General features: G+C 38.6%; 1 long non-coding RNA gene across 1 annotated transcript in view; it reads right to left on the bottom strand.

Annotated features, from left to right (window-relative positions):
- Nucleotides 1–18,798, bottom strand: part of LOC147829379 (uncharacterized) — a 49,008-nt gene extending 30,210 nt beyond the window's left edge. The window contains exons 1-2 of the long non-coding RNA XR_015449127.1: nt 18,520–18,798; nt 14,785–14,848 (exon numbers count right to left, since the gene is read on the bottom strand). This is a non-coding gene — a long non-coding RNA (uncharacterized LOC147829379). The remainder of the gene's footprint in view (nt 1–14,784; nt 14,849–18,519) is intronic.
- Nucleotides 18,799–21,348: the final 2,550 nt, after the last annotated feature.

Below are 21,348 nucleotides of genomic sequence, written 5' to 3'. Positions count from 1 at the left end.
GACCACCAGACCACAGTATTGAGTCCCGCCACTCCCGGCCCAGAGGTAGGGGCTTCTGAGTACCCGTCCCACTGCTCCTGGTTCAGAGGAAGGGGCTTCCCAGCCACCATCTCTCCCACTGCTCCCAGCCCAGAGTAAAGGGCTTTGGGGCCACCATCCCTACCGCTGCTCCAGGCCCCTGTCCCACCTCTCCCAGCTCAGAGGAGGTAATCCGTGCAGGTGCCAACAGCCCCCCCCCACAGTAGAAATGACAAAACATGTAAATAAGTCTCAAAACCAGACTTCCAGATCACCTACAGCAACCCCAAAGGGAAATGAGATGGAACACTCTAATACTCAAACACCTGGACCCACTGAACTGGCAACAAAAGGGGATCTGGAAAAAATGAAATCAGAAATAATTTCTCAGATACCAGGAAAAATTGTGCTCCTAGTGCAAGACGTGATTAATAAATCTAGAGAGGAGCTGAGGAACACCATGGAATCCCAACATAGGAAACAAATGAAATCCATAAAACAGATGCAAATAGATTTCCAGGAGATGAAAAGCTCCACTGAAAGTCTACACAGCAGAATGAGCCAATGTGAGGACAGAATTTCAGATATAGAAGATAAGATTGCAATTAGTAACCAGGAAAAGAAAAATTGCTTCAAAATTATAAGGGGACATGAGAAATCAACCCAGCAGCTGCTAGATGATGCAAAGAAGAATGACATAAGACTGACTGGAGTCAATAAAGAAACAGGAGAGAGTGGAGATGACATAAAAAAACTCTTCACAGAAATAATGGCAGAAAACTTCCCAAACAGGGGAAAAGAGCTTGACACACAGATAAGTGAGGCATATAGGACTCCAAATAGCCTTGATCAAAAAAAATCTACACATAGGCATATAATTGTTAAGATTCCAGAAACTCAACAGAAGAACAAAGTTCTACAAGCAGTTAGAGAAAAGAAACAAATCACATACAAAGGAAAGCCCATCAGAATCACAGCAGACTACTCAACACAAACCATCAAGGCAAGAAGAGCTTGGAGTGACATATTCCAAATATGAAATACTAGAACTCAATCAAACTCTTGAACAAATGAACTTAACAGATGTTTACAGAGTCTTCCACCCCACAAAATCAGAATACACATTCTTCTCACCTGCACATGGGTCATTCTCCAAAATAGACCACACACTCACACATAGAACATGTTTAAGTAAGTGCAAAGGAATTGAAGTTATCCCCTGTATATTATCAGACCATAGTGCAATGAAATTGGAAATCTATAGCAAAAGAAACTCAAAAAATTTCATAAACACGTGGAAATTGAACAACACACTTCTGAATAACCAATGGGTCACAGAGGAAATTAAAGAAGAAATCAGACAGTTCCTTCAATTAAATGACAATGACAATACAGCATATCGGGATCTACGGGACACAATGAAAGCAGTCTTACGAGGGAAATTCATACCAGTGAATACACATAATTAAACAACCTGATGCTGCACCTCAAGCTTCTAGAAAAAGAAGAGCAGGACAACCCCAGAGTTCATACAAGGGAGAAAATTATAAAGATCAGAGGAGAAATCAATGCAATGGAGACTAAGAGAACAATACAAAAAAACAATGAAGCCAAGAGTTGGTTCTTCGAAAGAATCAACAAAATTGACAAACCCTTAGCCAACCTTATCAGAAAAAGGAAAAAAAGGCCCAAATCCATGCAATGAGGAATGAAAAGGGTGAAATGACAACAGACCCAGCAGAAATCCAGAGGATCATCAATACCTACTTCCAGAACCTATACACCAATAAGAGGGACAACACAGGAGAAATGGACAGATTCCTAGATACATATGAATTACCAAAGTTGAACGAAGAAAATCTAAAAATTCTGAACAACCCAATATCAACCAATGAAATTGAAAATGTAATTAAAAACTTATCAACTAAGAAAAGCCCGGGCCCTGATGGATTCACTGCTGAATTCTACAGGACATTTAGAGAGGAACTGCTGCCACTACTCTTTAAACTCTTCAATGAAATTGAAAGAGAAGGAATACTCCCAAATTCATTCCTGGAAGCAAGCATCACCTTGATCCCCAAAGCAGAGAAAGACCCAACTGAAAAAGAGAACTATAGGCCAATCTCACTAATGAACATACATGCAAAAATCCTTAATAAGATACTGGCAAACAGAATGCAGAAGATCATCAAGAACATCATACACTCTGACCAAGTGGGAGTCATCCCAGGGATACAGGGTTGGTTCAATATACGCAAATCAGTCAATGTAATACATTGTATCAATAGAGCCAAGGACAAAAAACATGATTATCTCCATAGATGCAGAAAAAGCATTTGACAAAACCGAACATGCATTTATGATAAAAACCCTACAAAAAATTGGAATAGATGGTCTCTACCTCAAACTGATAAAAGCCATCTATGAAAACCCAACAGCCAATATCATACTAAATGGTCAAAAACTGAAATCCTTCACACTAAAATCAGGAACAAGACAAGGATGTCCACTATCACCACTCCTGCACAATATAGTTCTGGAAACATTAGCCACAGCAATTAGAAAAGAGAAAGAAATAAAAGGAATAAAGATAGGAAATGAAGAAGTCCAATTGTCATTATTTGCAAATGACATGACACTCTATATAGAAGACCCCAAGAACTCCACCAAAATTCTTCTAGGCTTAATAACCAAATTCAGTCAAGTAGCTGGTTACAAGGTCAACACACAAAAATCAATAGCTTTCCTCTACACCAATGACAGACTCACTGAGAGAGAAATAGGGCAAATAATTCCTTTCACAATAGCATCCAAAAAACTGAAATACCTAGGAATCAACCTAACAAAAGTAATCAAAGACCTCTTCTCTGAAAACTATAGCACTCTGAAAAGAGAGATTGAAGACAATATCAGAAAATGGAAAGACATCCCCTGCTCCTGGGTAGGAAGGATCAACATAGTAAAAATGACCATACTTCCAAAACTGCTATACAGATTCAATGCATCCCAATTGAAATCCCAACAGCATACTTCACAGACTTGGAGAAAACAATCCAAAATTTCACTTGGAGCAAGAAGAGGCCCAGAACAGCAAAAGCAATTCTAGGTAACAGAGACATGGCAGGGGGTATCACAACCCCCAACTTGAAACTATACTACAAAGCTAATGTGATAAAAACAGCATGGTACTGGCAAAGAAACAGACCTGAGGACCAGTGGAACAGATTAGAAGATGCACAAACAGCTCCAGACACACTCAGCCACCACATCTTCGACAAAGGAGCCAAACACCCTCACTGGAGGAAAGATAGCCTCTTTAATAAATGGTGCTGGAAAAATTGGCCTCCAACTTGCCAAAGATTAAAACTAGACCTATATCTCTTGCCGTGCACTAAACTAAAATCGAAATGGATTAAAGATCTGAATATTAAAATAGCAACTCTGAACCAGTTGGAACAGAGGTTAGGTAGAACTCTTGAAGACATTGGTGTAGGAAAAGATTTTATGAACAAAACCTCAGTGGCCTGTGAACTAGCACAAACAATCAACAAGTGGGATCTCTTCTCATTAAAAAGCTTCTGCACAGCAAGAGAAACCACCACCAGTGTGAAGAGACAATCCACAATGTGAGAAAAAATCTTCACCTGCTCTTCCTCAAACAAAGGTCTACTACCTTGAATCTATAAAGAACTTAAAAAGATCAGACCTCCCAAATTTAAAGACCCAATCCAAAAATGGGCATCTGAAATGAACAGACATTTCTCAGACAAAGAAGTAGAAATAGCAAATAAATACATGAAAAAATGTTCAACATCACTGGTCATTCGAGAGATGCAAATGAAAACAACGCTGAGATTCCACCTCACTCCAGAAAGAATGGCTGCTATCATGAAATCCACCAATAACAAATGCTGGCGGGGCTGTGGGGAAAGAGGAACCCTGCTCCACTGCTGGTGGGAGTGTAGACTGGTGCAACCACTGTGGAAATCAGTATGGAGATACCTCAGAGAACTAGGACTGGAAGTCCCATTTGACCCTGCTATTCCACTGCTGGGGATCTTCCCCAAAGAATTAAAAGAATCATACCACAGTGATATATGTGCACCCATGTTCATAGCAGCACAGTTTGTGATAGCTAAAACTTGGAAACAGCCTAAATGCCCATCAACTGGAGACTGGATAAAGAAAATGTGGTTTTTTTTTAATATAAAATGGAGTATTACTCAGCCATAAAGAACGAGAAACTAGAGACATTTATAGCTAAATGGATGCATACTGAGGCCATACTCTTAAGTGAAATAAATAGGACACACATGTGTAAATACTGAATAGTTTCTCTAGTGTGAGAAACTGAAAGTGTAAATAAGGACTAAAATGTATAATAGGTAATGTGAAATAGGAAGAAAAGAGGCAAAGGGGAAGGAAGTGGGAGGGCTAGGGGAAAGGATAGAAGGGAATGGGATTAATATGAGAAAATGGAAAAATAGGAACAAAATCTTTGTAAATAGGGAGGACTGGAGGGGTTGAAGGGAGGGCTGGGCAAGGGTGAAAAATAAGAACCAAGAGAGACTATGTAAAGGTGCAAATTTCCAATGATGAATGTCATTATATTGTATACCTAAAATGTACCAATGATTAGAATGAATAATCGATAATGCAAAATAGGATGAAAAGGTCCAAAGGGGTAGGGGTAGTGGGAGGGGCAGGGGAAAGGAAAGAAGGGAACGGAAAAATGATGAGAAATGGAAAAAATGGAAATAAAGTCTTTGTAAATAGGGAAGGGTGGAGGGGGTGAAGAGAGGGCTAGGAATGGGGAAAAAATAAGAACCAAGATGCATTATGTAAAGGTATAATTCCCAATGAGAAATGTAACTGTGTTGTATACCTGAAATGTACCAATAAAAGAATTTAACAACAACAACAAAAAAAAGAACTAAAAGAATCATACCACAGCAATATATGTGCACCCATGTTTATAGCGGCACAGTTTGTAATAGCTAAAGCTTGGAAACAGCCCAAGTGCCCATCAATTGGAAACTGGATAAAGAAGATGTGGGGTTTTTTATAGAATGGAGTACTACTCAGCCATAAAGAACGAGAAACTAGAAACATTTATAGCTAAATGGATTCATATTGAGGCCATACTCTTAAGTGAAATAAATAGAACACACAGGTGTAAATATCAAATAGTTTTCGTATGAGAAACTGAAAGTGTAAATAAGGATTTAAATGAATAATTGATAATTTGAAATAGGAAGAAAAGGTCCAAAGGGGTAGCAGAAGTGAGAGAGGAAGGGGAAAGGAAAGAAGGGAAAGGAAAAATTATGACAAAAGAAAAAAATGGAAACAAAGTCTGTGTAAATAGGGAAGGGTGGAGCGGGGGAAGGGTGCCCAGGGAATGAGGAAAAAATACAAACCAAGATACATCATGTACAGGTACAAGCAACCGATGTTAAATGTAAATGTATTTTATACCTAAAATACACCAATAAAAGAATTTAAGCAAAAAAATCAATGAAATTGAAAATGTAATTAAAAACTTACCAACAATGAAAAACCCAGGTCCTGATGGCTTCACTGCTGAATTCTATAAGACATTTAGAGAAGGGCTAAAGCTACTACTCCTCAAACTCTTTAATGAAATTAAAAAGGAAGCAATACTCCAATATTCTTTCCTGGAAGCAAGCATTACTTTGATACCAAAAACAGAGAAAGACTCAATGAAAAAGAGACCTACAGCCCAATCTCCCTAATGAACATAGATGCAAAAATCCTCACTAAGACACTGGCAAATAGAAGGCAGACGATCATCAAGAAGATCATACACTTTGACCAAGTGGGACTCATCCCAGGGATTCAAGGATGGTTCAACATATGTAAATCAATAAATGAAGTACACTATATTAGCAAGGTCAAGGACAAAAACCATACAATCATCTCAATAGATGCAGAAAATCATTTGACAAAATCCAACACCCATTCATGATTAAAACCCTACAAAAAAATCGGAATAGATGGTCTTTCTCTCAACCTGATAAAAGGCACCTATGAAAAAAACAACAGCCAACATAATACTAAATGTTCAAAAGCTGATATCATTCATGCTAAACTCAGGAACAAGACAAGAATGTTTACTATCACCACTCCTGTTCAATATCGCTCTGGAAACATTAGCCACACTAATTAGACAAGAGAAATAAATAAAAGGAATAAGCATAGAAAACAAACAAGTTCAATTGTCATTATTTGCAGATGACATGATGCTCTATATAGAAAACCTCAAAAACTCCACCAAAAGACTTCTAGACTTAATAATTCAATTCAGTTGGCCAGGGATTTAGCTCAGTGGTTCTGCCACCTGCCTCACAGGCACAAGGACCTGAGTTCCATCACCAGTACCAAAAAAAAAAAAAAAAATCAAATTCAGTAGAGTAGCTAGATACAAGGTCAAGTCTTAAAAATCAATAAAAAAATTTAAAAATCAATAGCCTTCCTGTACACAAATAACAGGCTCACTGAGAGGCAAATTGATGAAACTCCTTTCACAATAGCACCCAAAACAAAGAAATACCTAGGAATCAATCTAACAAAGGAAGTAAAAGACCTCTACTTTGAAAACTACAGCACTACGAAAAAAGAGATTGAAGAGGATATCAAAAAACAGAAAGATATACCTTGTTCCTGGGTCAGAAGACCAATATAGAGAAAATGGCCATACTTCCAAAACTGCTATATAGATTCAATGCAATGCCAATTGAAATCACAATAGTATATTTCACAGAACTAGAGAAAACAATCCAAAAATTCATTTTGAACCAGAAGAGACCCAGAATAGTGATAGTAATTCTAGGCAACTAAGACAAGGCAGGGAGTAATACAATCCCCAACTTGAAACTATACTACAAAGATACTGTGATTAAAAACAGCATGGTACTGGCAAAGAAAGAGAACCAAGAATCAATGGAACAGATTAGGAGATGCAGAAACAACTCCAGGTGTACTCAGCCAACTCATCTTTGACAAAGGAGCCAAACACCCTCACTGGAGAAAAGATAGTCTGTTTAATAAACTGTGTTGGAAAAACTGGGTTCAACTTGCCAAAGATTAAAACTAGACTCATATCTTTCACCATCCATTAAACTAAAATCAAAGTGGGTCAAAGATCTAAATATTAAAACAAAAACACTAAACTGCTAGAATATAGGTTAGGTAGAACTCTGGACGACATTGCCATAGGAAAAGACTTTATGAACAAAACCTCAGATGCATGGGAACTAGCACAAAAAATCAACAACTGGGATCTCATCTTTTTAAAATCTTCTGCACAGCAAGAGAAACCACCAACAGAGTGAAGATACAACCTACATCATGGGGAAAAAAATTTTTACCAGCTGTTCCTCAGACAAAGGTTTACTATCTAGACTATATAAAGAACTTTAAAAAAATCAGACCCCCCCAAATATAAAGACTCAATCCAAAAATTGGCATCTGAAATGAATAGGCATTTCTCAGATGCAGCAAATAAAGATATGAAAAAATGTTCCACATCACTGGTCATTAGAGAGATGCAGATGAAAACAACATTGAGATTCCATCTCACTCCAGAAAGAATGGCTGCTATCATGAAATCAACCAATAACAAATGCTGGAGGGACTGTGGGGAAAAAGAAACCCTTCTTCACTGTTGGTCGGAGTGTAGACTGGTGGAAATCAGTGCAGAGATTCCTCAAAAAACTAGGATTAGAGGTCCCATTTGACCCAGCTATCCCTCTTCTGAGAATGTTATCAAAAGAATTAAAAGCATCATACCACAGAGATATATGAACACCCATGTTTGTAATGGCACAGTTTATAATAGCTACATCTTGGAAACAGCCCAAATGCCCATCAGCTGGTGACTGGATAAAGAAGATGTGGGTTTGTTTTTTTTTTTATAGAAGGAGTATTACTCAGCCAGAAGTAAAGATAAACTAGAGACATTTGTAGCTAAATGGATGCACCTTGAGGCCATACTCTTAAGTGAAATAAATAAGACACAAATGTGTAAATACTTAATTATTTCTCTGGTGTGAGAAAATGAAAATGTAAATGAGAAACGACATGTATAATAGATAGTGAGGAATGGGAAGATACTGTTCAAAGAGGAAGGGGAACTAGGGAGCAGATAAAGGAAAGAAGGGAAAGAAAAAAATGGAAAAAAAGGATGGAAACAAAGCTTATGTATATAGGGAGGGGTGAGGGGTTTAAGGGAGAGAAAGGGAATGGGAAAAAAATAAGAACCAAGATATGTCATGTAAAGGTACAAATTCCCAATCATGGATGTGTTCATAATGCATACGTAAAATGTATCAATAAACTTAATGAATAAAAAAATGTGGTTTTTACATGCACTGGAGTACTACTCTGCCACAAAGAAGGATGGATTTGAGTCATTTTAAGTGAAATAAATAAGATATACAAGTTTAAATATCATATTATTTTTCTTGTGTGAGAAACCTGCAGGGTAAATAAGGAGCATAATGGAGGATAGATATTGGGAGGTAGGAAGAACACGTTCCATGGAAAGATGAACAAGGGGGGGAGGGAGGGGAAGGAAGGAAAAAGGCAAAAATGGAAATGATGCTTTTGTAAATGAGGAAGAGAAGAAGGGCGAAAGGGAGGGGAGGGTGATGGGAAAAATAATTAAGATATATTATGTACAAGTACAAATTCTCTATGATGCATGTGGTCATTGTGTAAGACAAATATGTACAAATAAAAAATAAAGTTAAAAATAAAAATATAGAAACAGTGCATGTTGATATGTTCGTGTGAAGGGGTCAGTGGAGAGGGAGAGGAGATGATTAAGAATGCAACACATCTGAGGAGACTTAAGAGGATGCAGGAGATGGAGGGACGGCCCTCAGATGAGAAGAGAGCCAGCTTTCTCACTGGAGTAGGAAAAGAGGGAAGAACGTCTGTGGACACAGGCATAGTGGCAGAAAGCTGAGGAGGTGCCTTTCTACAGCCACATTTTTCTTATGGAATATCATTTTAAATCTTGGCTTCTCTTGATTTGAAACAGATCACTTGAAGAGTCTTCTTAAATTTTCCTTTGAAATAAAGATGTATTTCTTTTGAAACAGACAGAAGAGCCACATGAAGGAGGTGGGAGAAGTGGATGGATTTGAGGTATGTATTGGAAGTATGTGGTGGTGGATTCAGTGTAGGCCTGACAGAGAGGAAAGTGTTTCATTTCTCTTTTTAATTTAGTGTTTGTCAAGGTTATATAAGCAAATAATTTCAGTGGTCAAACAGTTTTATAATTTTTAATATTGTCATAAATAGTTCTCCTTGCCCATACACTCCTTGTCCAGAGACAACTACTTTCAATTCATTCCATTAGGTATTTTGGTATTTATGTTAATATATAATCAATATATAACATATGTATCTTCCTAATTCCTGATTTCCATATCTTAGGTATTATCCATGGACTTCCCACTAGGGAAGGTGAGAATGTAATTCTTTTCTGCCAAATGCCACCACCTCTACCATATGTATCCGCTCCTCCTGACACCCAATTCCCTAAGACAATACATCACATTTTTAATAGGTTCATATTCTGGGGCCGGGGATTTAGCTCAGTGGTTTTACGCCCTGCTTCATAAGCGCAAGGTCCTGAGTTCGATCTCTGGTACCAAAAAAAAAAAAGTATATAAATGGGGTGCCATTTAGCTCAGTGGTTCTGGTACCTGCCTCTCAAATGCAAAGACCTGAGTTCAATCCCTGGTACCAAAAATATGTATATATATTCTGCATGTGTAGCTATGACTAAGTACTGCAGTTGCTATTATAGATGAATCATGGACAGTCCTATGAATTTTTTTTCTTCCCTTATCACATTTTTTTGTTTGTTTTGGTTTGGGTTTTTTTGGAGTTAATACTCATATTGCTTTCTTGTTGCAACCAACCCAAGCCTAGGTTCCCCTCCTTTCATTATGTTTGGAATCAACAGAGAGATTCTGAATTTTTCATTATTAAGTAAATCTCTCCTGGATCCTCCTGACCTGCTCCAGATAGGACTCAGCTCCTCAAGACTAATGAATGCATGGCTCTCGCCCTTATTGTGGAAGTTCCATTCTCCTCTCTCATTTGTTGGATCCTCCCAGCACTTCCTTTCTTAGTTTACACCCTCAGTTTTTTGGAATGCATCCTCTAGTAGCTACCTAAGAAAGAGTGCATGAGAAGTAAAATTATTGAGCCCTTGCTTGACTTAAAATGTCATCCACACATTGTCAGATTAAAAGAAAATATGCAAGGTCCTGAGTTCAATTCCCAGTACCGGAAAAAAATATATATAGACACATGATTACCTCAATAGATACAGACAAAGCAATTACAAAATTAAACAGGACCTGAGCACCAAGGAGCAGAGCCCCCAGCACCGAGGAGCTGAGCCTTTTGGGCAACCATAACACCACCCTGAGCACCAAGGAGCAGAACCACCCCCCCAGCACAGAGGAGGTGAGCCTTTTGGGCTGCCATACCACCACCCCCAGCACCGAGGAGGTGAGTCGTGCAGTGCCAGCAGCACACTCCCTCGGCACCCCCCCATCCCCATTGAAATGAGAAGACATGTAAACAAGTCTCAAAACCAGACTTCCAGATCACCTGAAGCAACCCCAAAGGGAAACAAGATGCAATAATCTGATACTCATCCACCTGGACTCCCTAAACTGCCAACAAAAGAGGATCTGGAAAAATTAAATCAGAAATAATTTCTGGAAAAATTAAATCAGAAATAATTTCTCAGATAACAGCAGAGATTGCGCCCATAGTGGAAGGCATGATTAATAAATCTAGAGTGGACACACATAGAAAAATAGAGGGGCTGAGAAACATGATGGAATCCCAACATAAGAAACAAATGGATCCATAAAACAGATGCAAACAGATTTCTAGGAGATTAAAAACCCATTGAAAGTTTATGCAAGGGGCTGGGGATTTAGCTCAGTGGTTCTGACGCTTGCCCTGCAAGCACAAGGACCCGAGTTCGATCCCTGATACCAAAAAAAAAACAACAAAAAAAGTTTATGCAGCAGAATGGACACTAAGAGAAGGACACAAAAAAATCAATGAAGCCAAGAGTTGGTTCTTCAAAAGAATCAACAAAATTGACAAACCCTTAGCCAACCTTATCAGAAAAAGGAAAAAAAGGCCCAAACCCATGCAATTAGAAATGAAAAGGGTGAAATTACAATGGACCCAGCAGAAATCCAGAGGATCATCAATACCTACTTCCAGAACCTATACACCAATAAGAGGGACAACACAGGAGAAATGGACAGATTCCTAGATACATATGAATTACCAAAGTTGAACAAAGAAGATCTAAAAATTCTGAACAACCCAATATCAACCAATGAAATTGAAAACGTAATTAAAAACTTATCAACTAAGAAAATCCCGGGCCCTGATGGATTCACTGCTGAATTCTACAGGACATTTAGAGAGGAACTGCTGCCACTACTCTTTAAACTCTTCAATGAAATTGAAAGAGAAGGAATACTCCCAAATTCATTCCTGGAAGCAAGCATCACCTTGATCCCCAAAGCAGAGAAAGACTCAACTGAAAAGGAGAACTATAGGCCAATCTCACTAATGAACATACATGCAAAAATCCTTAATAAGATACTGGCAAACAGAATGCAGAAGATCATCAAGAACATCATACACCCTGACCTAGTGAGATTCATCCCAGGGATGCAGGGATGGTTCAACATACACAAATCAATCAATGTAATACACTATATCAATAGAGCCATGGACAAAAACCATATGATCATCTCAATAGATGCAGGAAAAAGCATTTGACAAAATCCAACATGCATTTATGATAAAAACCCTACAAAAAATTGGAATAGATGGTCTCTACCTCAAACTGATAAAAGCCATCTATGAAAACCCAACAGCCAATATCATACTAAATGGTCAAAAACTGAAATCCTTCACACTAAAATCAGGAACAAGACAAGGATGTTCACTATCACCACTCCTGCACAATATAGTTCTGGAAACATTAGCCACAGCAATTAGAAAAGAGAAAGAAATAAAAGGAATAAAGATAGGAAATGAAGAAGTCAAATTGTCATTATTTCCAGATGACATGATACTCTATATAGAAGATCCCAAGTATGCCACCAAAAGTCTTCTAGATTTAATAACCAAATTCAGTAGAGTAGCTGGATATAAGATCAATAGCTTTCTTCTGCATGAACAACAGACTCACTGAGACAGAAATAGGGCAAACAATTCCTTTCACAATAGCATCCAAAAAACTGAAATACCTAGGAATCAACCTAACAAAAGTAATCAAAGACCTCTTCTCTGAAAACTATAGCACTCTGAAAAGAGAGATTGAAGACAATATCAGAAAATGGAAAGACATCCCCTGCTCCTGGGTAGGAAGGATCAACATAGTAAAAATGACCATACTTCCAAAACTGCTATACAGATTCAATGCATCCCAATTGAAATCCCAACAGCATACTTCACAGACTTGGAGAAAACAATCCAAAATTTCACTTGGAGCAAGAAGAGGCCCAGAACAGCAAAAGCAATTCTAGGTAACAGAGACATGGCAGGGGGTATCACAACCCCCAACTTGAAACTATACTACAAAGCTAATGTGATAAAAACAGCATGGTACTGGCAAAGAAACAGACCTGAGGACCAGTGGAACAGATTAGAAGATGCACAAACAGCTCCAGACACACTCAGCCACCACATCTTCGACAAAGGAGCCAAACACCCTCACTGGAGGAAAGATAGCCTCTTTAATAAATGGTGCTGGAAAAATTGGGCTTCAACTTGCCAAAGATCAACACTTGACCTATATCTCTCTCCATGAACTAAACTAAAATCGAAATGGATTAAAGATCTAAATATTAAAATAGAACCGCTGAACCGGCTGGAACAGAGGTAGGTAGAACTCTTGAAGACATTGGTATAGGAAAAGATTGTATGAACATAACCTCAGTTGCTCATGAACAAGCACAAACAATCAACAAATGGGATCTCTTCTTATTAAAAAGCTTCTGCACTGCAAGAGAAACCACCAGCAGCGTGAAGAGACAACCCACAATGTGGGAAAAAAATCTTCACCTGCTGTTCCTCAGACAAAGGTCTACTACCTTGAATCTATAAAGAACTTAAAAAGATCAGACCTCCCAAATTTAAAGACCCAATCCAAAAATGGGCACCTGAAATGAACAGACTTTTCTCAAAGAAGTACAAATAGCAAATAAGCATATGAAAAAATGTTCAACATCATTGTTCATTTGAAAGATGCAAATGAAAACAACACTAAGATTCCACCTCACTCCAGAAAGAATGGCTGCTATCAAGAAATCAACCAATAACAAATGCTGGCAATACTGTGGGGAAAGAGGAACCCTGCTTCATTGCTCGTGGGAGTGTAGACTGGTGGCAACCACTGTGGAAATCAGTATGGAGATACCTCAAAGAACCAGGACTGGAAGTCCCATTTGACCCAGCTATTCTTCTGCTAGGTATCTTCCCCAAAGAATTAAAAGAATCATACCACAGTGATATATGTGCGCCCATGTTCATAGCAGCACGGTTTGTAATAGCTAAAACTTGGAACCAGCCCAATTGCCCATCAACTAGAAACTGGATAAAGAAAATGTGGGGTTTTTTTAATAAGATGGAGTACTATTCAGCCATAAAAAACAATAAATTAGAGGCATTTATGCTAAATGGATGCACATTGAGGCCATACTCTTAAGGGAAATAAATAGGATCCATATGTGTAAATACTGAATAGTCTCTCTAGTGTGAGAAACTGAAAGTGTAAATAAGGACTAGAAGATACAATAGATAATTTGAAATAGGAAGAAAAGGGGTAAAGGGGAAGGGGAAGTGGAGGGGTAGGGGAAAGAAAAGAAGGGAATGGAATTAATATGAGAAAATGAAAAAATGGAAACAAAGTCTTTGTAAATTGAGAGGGGTGGAGGGGTTGAAGGGAGGGCAGGGGAAGGGGGAAAAATAAGAACCAAGAGAGATTATGTAAAGGTGCAAATTTCCAATGATGAATGTCATTCTATTCTATACCTAAAATGTACCAATAAAATTAATTTTAAAAATTATAAAATTCAACATAAATTCATGATATAAAAAAATACTGTGGAATCATTCACAATAGTCAAAAGATAGAAACAACCAAGTCCCCTTCAGCAGATGAATGAATAAATCAAATGTAGTATACACATAGCATGGAATATTATTCAACAATAAAAATGAATAAAATTAAATAAGTAAATGTAACTAAATTTTGATACATGCTACAATATAACCTTGAAAACATGTTCAGTGAAAAAAATGAATTACAAAATACCACGTTATGTTATTTCACTTACGTGAAATATCTAGAGTAGGCCATTTAATAAAGACAATAAGCAGATTAGAGTTTACGATGGGCCTAGAGGGAAAGGAAAATGGAATATTATTGGTTAATGGGTTCAGAATTTCTTTTAGGGCCAGTGGAAAAATTTGGAAATAGATAGTGGTAATGCTTGTACAACATGGTGAAAGCCATTTACTGACAGCAAACTGGGCGGTTCCTAATGGTTAAAGTGCCAAATCTGTGTTACATATATTTACCACAACAAAAATGTTTAAAAATACTCTTAGCAAATTAGGAATCGAAAACGTTTCTTTAGTCTGATAAAGAGTACCTATAAACATAAACTTTATTATAATTACCTTTTGAATAAAAAATGAGACAAGATGGTCCAGTCTTATTTCTCTTCAGCTGATATTCATGTCCCTGGTCAGCACAAAAAGAAAAAGAAAAGAAAAGAAGAAATGGAGAAATGAAACTGTCATTATTTTCAGATGACACAACACCTGCACAGGAAAGCAAAAAAAGATCTATGAACAAATTGTTAGCATGAGTTAAAAATTTTAGAAAAAGTCAATTAAAGATCTGTACACTTGGAATAGAGGCAGAAAATGTAATTAAAGAGAAGGCAAACTTACAATAATTTTAAAAGATACCAAAAAGGCAAAAGAAAAAGAAAAATATATTCAGGCCCTCTATAGAGCAAATAATAAGCAGAAAGATGACCTAAATTAATTGATGGATATATCACATTGTGGATAAGAGGATATTAGCATAGTATTATTCCTCTCCCCATTTCAATAAAGTTTCAATCACAATATTTACTTGATAAGCTGATTCTATAATTCATATAAAGTAGTAAAAGGAGAAAAATACCCAAGACTGTTATCCAAAAGATGAGTGTCAAGAAAAGGCTTGCTCCTTCAGATAATATGATTTTTGTGATACTATGGTAATTAAGACAGGCTGGTATTGGCACTGTGACAGGCAAAGAGACCAGGGAACAGACTATAGAGCTCAAAAACAGACCCTCATATGTACAGAATTTTGGTATATGACAGAGGTGGCCTGCCAGATCAGTGAGAAAATAAATACAGCTGGATAAAAAGGTTATCCATACAGAAAATATGAAATCAGATACCTTCACCACACTATATGCCAAAATTAATTCCAGATGGATGGAGGACTTCACTATGAAAAATAAAAATTTAAAACTCATAGGAAAAAAATCATTGGCAATATCTTTTAGACTTTGAAATAGAGTAGGATTTCTTAAACAATATCAAAGAGTGCCAGCCACTTTTAAAAACTGACAAACTTGGTCATATTGAAACTAAGAACTTCTATTTGCCAAAAGAAAGTGAAAAGCAAGCTGCAAATGGGGACAAGGTAGGGGCAATGTCTGTAATTATTCTTGGACAATAGGCACAACTGGGACTGCTCCAGCAGCCGATACAAGGTCAGTCACCTTCCTTAGGTCCAGCACTTCCACTCCTGGTGTCAAGTTATGAGAGACTTTTGCCCAGGACATCTGGAGACATCCACAAGAATATTCAGAGGAGACTGTTCACAGCATCAAAGCCTAGAAACAACCCCAATGCCCATCAATAAGACACCGGCTGCCTAAACTGGTGCATTCACACGGTGGAACATAATAGAGCGACCAACAGAAAAGAACTATTGCTGTGCACAACAGTAGAAATACATGCTAACATTATAAAATCGAGTAGAAAAGTAAGTCCTGAATGTATCCAGATAGCCTGATTTGCCTTTTATGAAATTAAACAACTTTCTTTAAAAACTTACTTTGTGGGAATATAATTGGGTGAGTGTGGATGGATTTAGGCTATGTTAATTTACAGGAACTACATTTCCAAGAATTCCCAGTTCTGGATTAGCAAGGGTCACAAAAGACATTTTTCACAATCTTGGAGCAGAAGTCATTTGCTATGCTCAGAAGGTGGGGACCAGAGTCCTGGTCACTACTGCAGCCTTGCGCACTGTCACCACCATCCTAGCATGGGGCACCACTTCTACTTTCTCCTTCAGCTCCTCTTGATCCTGTCCCAGAGAGTGCAGCTCCTGGGGCAGCTCTGCCCCAGGTGAAGACTGTGGAAACACTAGATTATGAGGTGCTTCAAGGGGAGAATAAGCCATCTGGTGAACACAAAAATAAAAAAGCACTCTGTGAAAGAACGTGTGAAATCAAGAGTTGGTAGGCTGGAATTGTGGATGTTTGTTTTGAAGTCTCCTTATAACATCCATCCTAAAGATCCAGAATTGCCTTTAAGAGAATCATTAATCTCCCATTGGATATAGTCTCACAGGACTATTTTTTTCCCATTAAGTTTATTGGTACATTGTAGGTATAAAATACAGATACATTCATCATTGGGATCTTGTACCATTACATGAGTTTCTTGGTTCTTTTTTTTTTCCCCTTCCTCTGCCCTCCCTCCATGCCCTTCACCCTTCCCTATTTGCAAAGACTTTGTTTCCATTTTTTTCTTTTTCTCATATTTTTTCTTTTCCCTTCTTTCCTTTCCCCTACCCCTCCCACTTACCCTGCTCCTTGAGACCTTTTCTTCCTGTTACACAATATCAATTATACATTTTTTAAATTGCAATATCAAGATCTAGGAGACATTACCACAGATTTTACAGAATTTAAAAGGATGTAGAAAGCATATTACAAAAATCTTTTTTGACATAAATTTGACAACTTCTAAGAAGTACCTTGGAAGACAAATTAATGAAACTAACTCTGGAGGAAATATAAAATTTGAATAGCACCTATTAAAGAAAGTATATTCCTAGCTTGAAAACCTACCTATATGACAACAGCAGGCTCATAAACATTTTAACTGATAAATTATATCAAACAAAGCAGAAAAAAAAAGGAAGACTTCTCCCCTCATTTTAGGAAATCAACATTGTGTTAATCCTAAAACTGGATGAAGATAATAGAAGAAAAAAGTATGCACATAGATAGAAATTTGTTTAACAAAACAAACTCTTAGAAGTCAGATCTGGCAGTATGTAGAAAGTGGTTTTATTATAGGGATGGCAGTGTTGGTTCAGCATTGGAAGATCCACCCCCAAAAGTCATCATTTTAACAGAGGAAAGGAAAAAGCCATATGATCCTGTCACTAGTTGGAGAAAAAGTATTGGACTAAATTCTACAGCTGTTCATGGTAAAAGCTATCAGGAGACTAGAAGTAGAACAGAACCTTCTCAACAGATTAAAGACATGTACTCCATACTTCCAGCAAAAACGCCTTATATGAATGGAGAAGATACAATGCTTTCTCCTTCAGGTGGGGAACAAGGGCAGATATGCTTACTCTTTATCTGTCCATTAAACTTTGAAACCTAGTCCCCACCAAAATAGTCTGGCAATAAAATGGCACTACTAGGATAGGATTGGCACATCAGAAGCAAAATCTTTATATGTAGATGAAATGATCATCTACAGAGAAAATACTAAGGAATCTCTAGGAGCCCCTAGGACTTGTACTTGAATTTAGCAGGATTAGAAAACACAAGGTATATATAAAAATTCAGGTGTGTGTATACTTGCTATAAATGAAGAATTGGATATTGAAATTTAAAAGTTATGTAGGAGTACAAAGGACCTAGAAAAGTTAAAACAGACAAACAAACAAACAAAACAAAAACAGTGTTGGAAGACATTTAGTACCTAATTTTAAGACTTCTTCTAAAGCTACAGTAATCAAGGCAGTGTTGGTGTAAGGAAGGACATATAGATCATCGGAATAAAACAGAGAATCTAGAAATAGAACCACACATATATGGTCCACTGAGTTTTGAAAGATTACTTAACATTAGCATTTTATAGAATATAAACTCAATTCAAGAGCCAAGGAAGAGATAGTGTTTTCAGCAAACGGCACTAGAACACCTCATAGGACTATTATTAATCAGGTACCTTATTTTCCCTTAGTCATGGTGCTAGCAAGAGACTTGTTTAGCTTTTTCAAAAGTAGACCCTAAAACATTTGGGTGAGTTTATTTGGGGAAGAAATGTGAAAAAGATGAAGTGAGAGGGGAAAGTGTTAGCTAAATGAGCACTTACTTGCATGCATGACTGAAGCTCAATCCCTTTTGGAACCATTGGAGAGACTGTAGGGGAACACTCCTCAGACATTTCTCCAGGGGAAGAAGAAGCCAGAGTATTTCTGCAGTGATTTCTGTTCCTTGGTAAGGATTAGTCAGGGAATAGTATCTCCAGCACTTCTGAGCTACCATTCCATAGGACAATCATTCTTCATGGACAGGGAGGGAGGTATAGGAAGCCAGCAGCAGGTCGGGGAACTGACAGCATTTGTTCCCAGAAGAGCTAAGCCACGTGGACGCTCACTCCCAGGACACTAAGGAGACAATGGATATACATGGAGATTGAAATAGCTGAGACCCATTTCCACCTTGACCAGACTGCTCCTCTTTATGTGGCCCCTTCCTATCCTTCTAGAGAATCCGTACTTCTAGTCCATTTCCAGATCTGGCTCTTCACATTCTCTGCCAGTTCTGGAAACTTCCAATATGTACAATAAAATTTCCAATAAAGTCTTCCAGAGTTGGATTCTGTTGTTTGCAACTAGACAACATAACTAGTACACCTGGAGACCCCATACACCTGGTAACTGTACGCCTGTACTCCTAATGCATCTGGAAATTGCTGACACTAACTTGAATCTTTTAGGATGCAAGTCATTTTTCAGTTGTTTTAAGCTTGGGATTATCATAGATAAAATAAACTATTTAAAAAGAGACTGTAAGTCATCTCTCTGCACTTCAGTTTCCTCAGAAAAAAAGATTCTTTTTCAGAGAAAAAGGTTGAAAGAGATTATTTCCAAGTTTCCATTTCATGGTAAGATTCTGTAATTTAACTTAGGCCAACTTGATTGGAAATCCCATAAAAACTTATTTCTATAACTTAACTTCCAAACTCCATTCTGTAGCCATTTTCCAACCTTCTATAAATATTAATAATATTATTGCAGGTTGACTCAGTACAAAATAGAAGAATAAGCCCAGGGAGGTAGCTCAGTGGTGCCACTCCTGCCTGGTAAGCACAAGGTCCTGAGTTCAATTACCTGTACCAAAAAAAAAAAAAAAGTAGGAAAAAAATAAGAACCAAGATGCATCATGTAAAGGTACAAGTTCCCAATGAGAAATGTAAATGTGTTGTATACCTAAAAAGTACCAATAAAACCACATTTTCTTTAAAAAAAAAAAAAAAAAGAAAGAAAGAAAGGAAGAAAGAAAAAGTAGGATAGCAACACAGGCAGCTCTTGGATTTTACCCCTACTGTCCATAGACACAGCCCCTCAGAAAAAATTCAGGGGAGGGAGGAAGGACTTCTCTTTTATCCAGAGGAACTCTTGACAGGTAAAGCCAAACTGCCCACAGAATTCCCATCACATGGAACTGCCAGTCCACATGTAATTGAGTTTCTCTCCCTCACTCCCATCACTGTTACTTCTGGAAGGAGCAATGGAGAGAGTGGCACACATGGTCCATTGTTTTACACAGGTTCAATAGACAAATGCCAAAGTCAGGCAAAGTGTGAAGCTGCGGCAGGTTATTGTTTCCCAGCTAATGATACAGCTGAACAAACACCAATATTGCAGAAAAGGAACAGATTCGGGGCTCTGACTCTCCATGAAGTTGTGATGATTTCCCAAGACATCGAGGGTGGAGGAGAGATGCGGCTGATAAAGTGCATGGCATGAATTGAACAGCATGAAGAAAGCAATGACTGCAGCTGTCTGTGTGATTTGGCAGCCCACAACTATTCAGACAAATCTAAACAAATAACCATCCCTGGCTTCCTGATGCCTCCAGGAAAGTCCTGTAATGACTGCTCTGCTCTGGCCTCCCAGGAAAGAGTGAGGAAAATATGCAGATTCTGCAAGTTTGGGGGCTTTTCTAGGGCATCTGCTCCATGTAGCAGCTGCCACTCTTTCACAGATTTGGCTGCTTTCTGCAGAATCCAAGTTTTCATGAACTAATCATACACTTACAACCCTTCCCACTGTGCCCCTGAGCCAGCATGCTGGGCACCAAAGCCCTTTGCCCCCCATAGCCCAGCCTTATGGAGACCCAGCACCCAACGGGTAGCCCTAGACAGGAAGAGCTGAAGTTTGCTCTCTGCCTAGCTAGCCTTCAGCTGCATTTCCAGGCTGGAAGCTGGAAGTGTTCAGAGCAGGCTGTACACATGTGGCCTTCAGCATCAGGCCAGCTCCAGCACTTGGTCCTGGCAGCTTCCTTCCCCCATCTTTCATGGTTACATTTTGCTGGGGGTAAGGGCCTGAACTTATCAGTCTAGAACAGAATATGGAATGGGCAGGTAGAAGAGAGAACTTGCCATTGAAGTCTTCTCTGCTCAAAAGAAAAACAAGCGGAGGGTTCAAACTTGCCCCTCTTGCTGCATCAGCACCTCGGGGAGCAGCTCTGAAGAAAGCAGCGATAGGAAGGTCTGGTGGGGACTCGCAGAGACTGCTGGGCCCTGTTGCATGCCACAGCCTAGGAACAAGGAAAGGGAAAGGTGGGGGCGCATCTTGGCCGGCAACACCAGCACTGTGGGGAGGGGCTCCCTGCATGCTTGGGGAAGGGTGGTGAAGGGGCTCTGGCTGCAGCCAGACAGTCTAGAGAGCAAGACAAGAGGGCTCCTCCAGGAATCAGCTCCCTTGGGAAAGAAGGGGTGCTCTAGGGTTAGAGTGTTCCCCGGGTGTTCGTGTGCTGGAAGCTTGGGCCCCATTGTGGCAATGTTGAGAGATTCTGGCACTTTTAAGAGCTGCAGCCCAGAGGGAGATTTCTGTTTTCTGAGATGGTCTCACTATGTAGTCCAGGATGGCCTCCAATTCACTGGGAAGCCCAGGTTAGCCTCAGACTCACAGAG

This window comes from Heterocephalus glaber, unplaced genomic scaffold, assembly GCF_053883595.1.
Source record: "Heterocephalus glaber isolate CG9 unplaced genomic scaffold, H.glaber_assembly_v1.0 deba00000621, whole genome shotgun sequence".
In the NCBI taxonomy this organism is placed as follows: domain Eukaryota; kingdom Metazoa; phylum Chordata; class Mammalia; order Rodentia; family Bathyergidae; genus Heterocephalus; species Heterocephalus glaber.
This window is presented reverse-complemented; position numbering and strand designations above follow the sequence as displayed.